The sequence below is a fragment of the Tigriopus californicus genome, chromosome 12 (assembly GCF_007210705.1).
Source record: "Tigriopus californicus strain San Diego chromosome 12, Tcal_SD_v2.1, whole genome shotgun sequence".
Lineage (NCBI taxonomy): Eukaryota > Metazoa > Arthropoda > Copepoda > Harpacticoida > Harpacticidae > Tigriopus > Tigriopus californicus.
The window spans coordinates 16763371-16765873 of record NC_081451.1 but is presented as its reverse complement, the minus strand read 5'-3'; positions in this window follow the sequence as shown (position 1 = coordinate 16765873).

Sequence of the window (2503 nt, the reverse complement as noted above, 5' to 3'; positions counted from 1 at the left end):
CCTTCAGCCTTGATCATCCTATCACCAAGGAAAAAGCTCCAGTACCCGAGGCTGGTCAGCCCAGCTACAACCATGGGAGGAATGTCGGCTACATGTTGGGAAGGAGGAAAAACAGGAAATCCTCGGTCACCAAGAACGATATTCTCGTGATCATTTTGAGAAGAGGGGAAGAGAATCTAATTAAGCAAATCTCATCCCCAAATAATCGATGTCACCAAAATGTCGGTCAGACCCAGTGGTGGTCAGATGTTGCCCACATGCCACACCCTACAGAAAAAGACAGACATAATCCATTGTCGGCAATCCGGGAAACCCTTGATGGCCAATGTGGCTAGCCTGACCGAAAGGAGGTCAACCCTGGACATTGGTATGTGAAAAATCCCTGTTGCGGTCAGATGTCATACAGGCGCAACGGTTTTACCCAAGAAACGTCGCCGTCCACCAAGGGCCCTGGAACAACCGTTTAGCCTCCATGTGAAGAGGCGTAAGCCAACATTGCAAGAGAAAGTTAAAATCAACGTCAGTGACATTTTCGTGCTCCGAGATAGGCAGAGCCACCATTTTGAACCTCTCGGACAAGGGACCATTGAACATTGCAAGTGATAGCACTCCCATCGTGAAGCTCTTGCTGGTATTTTGAATTGAGAACATTTTGATAGACGTGCTGGAGGTTGAGTCGATCCATTTTTGAATAAGAGCAGTGAAAGTCAACGCTTGGAGTCGGGACCCAGGAAGCCGTGCAGAGTCAAGAGGGACCGGGGAAGTGCATAGCATACATTCAGTGAGCCAGCATAGACGAGTTGAAAAGTCTCTGGAGCTGAGTACAAGTGCAACTTCTGAGTTATACTCCGTCAATCGATTCTGGACCTTCAATCCAATCGAACCGACGTCATCGCCGTGGATCTCCGTGGACAAGAATCACCCTCATCAAAAAGTAGGATCAAACCATTTTCTGTCCCTGTATGTTTTCCTCTTCCATGGCCCAGCAATTACCCCTCTTTCGTTACCCGAGCAAGACAGCTGATTGGTAGAGTGTCATTTTTATGTAGAGCAATTGAATAAAGTAGATGGAACTGTAACCGAAGTTCATCTTTGATTTGGCAAGAGTCCGGTGTTAGACTCTAAGTGTAGAGATCAGCATCGTTTGATAGATGCACAGTAGACTAGGATTAGACCACATTTTGCAGGATAGTTAGCCTTGAAGATTGGCCCAGGTATGCCAGACAAGCGAGATTGATCTGGGACCAGTGGGAGTAGAGGTACTAGCGATTGTGTGTCCTTAGTCCAATCTGATGATTGGTTGAGGCCCTGATAAAGGAAGCTCGAACTGTTGCTCGTACGATTGCCCTGATTAGGTTATAACCGGAGGCCTTAAGATAGGTCTAAGAAATTTAAGCCATGACTAGGTGCTCTCCATCTTTGAGAGCTATCAAGGTATTTTTACCTAGTGCTTGGGTCAGGAGTTCCATGTCTCCGTTCACCACGGGAATTCAATAAGTCAGAAACCTTTCACCCCTGGCTGGTGGACGGAACATTTGCTACAGAATGCCAATTTATTTCCTTTCTGACGGCTAAGGTTGAATCAAAGGAGTCAGCTGCTGATTGCAAGATCAGTGATGAACCTAAAGATGGAAGGAGGAGTGAGCCAAGAGATAGACCGACCTTCCAGAGCAACCGGAGGTACTTCTCAGGCTAGAACCTTGTTGCAGAAACTGAAGACCGACGGCGGACTGTATGCCCTTGTTGAATCAAGCACATCCCTTGTTAAACTGTCCAGCATTCCGGGCTATGGATGTCAATGGTCGGTGGGCAGAGTTTGGCGCAAATCCAAGAATGTACAGGCGTGTTTCCGATGTTTGGGTCCACGATTATGCCCAGGTGGGACATTGGGAGATTCTGTCCTCAAGTGTGTTCGGTTCCGAATTGTGGAAGTATCATCATGCTTTGTTACACAGAGAGGACAGAGATCAAGATGTAAGGCCAGAAGTTACGTCCGCTCTTATGACTTCATCTCGAGCTTCGAATACTCTTTTGAGTGTTCAATCAGTTGTCCACAAGGAGGCGCATCCTACCCACACTTTGGGCCGTGGTTCGATGTGGAGGCGGTCCTCGGACCGTGCGAGTTGGATTGGAATTCATTTTCAGCCCATACTTACATTAAGAAGTCGGTGGCCGATGAGCTCATCTTACCTGTGATAGGTAATAATCTCAATGGAGGTCCACGGTTTTAAGGCAATGTCTCGAGTGGAGTGGCAGACGTGGTGAGGTTTGAGTTAATATCATCTATGGGGACCAAGTTGGGTTGGAAGTTCAAGCTGTCGTTAAAAACTGGTCAGATATGCTCCCCTCTTCAGCCAGTGAATTTGGACGTCCAACAAAATCCCTATGCTCAAGCAATTGGACTTGTCCAAGACGTTTCCGGGAAGGGCAGTGGACCTGGATATCTGTTGGGTGCCGACTATTGTTGGAAGATACTGGGGAAATCGTTTCCAATACCGGAGAC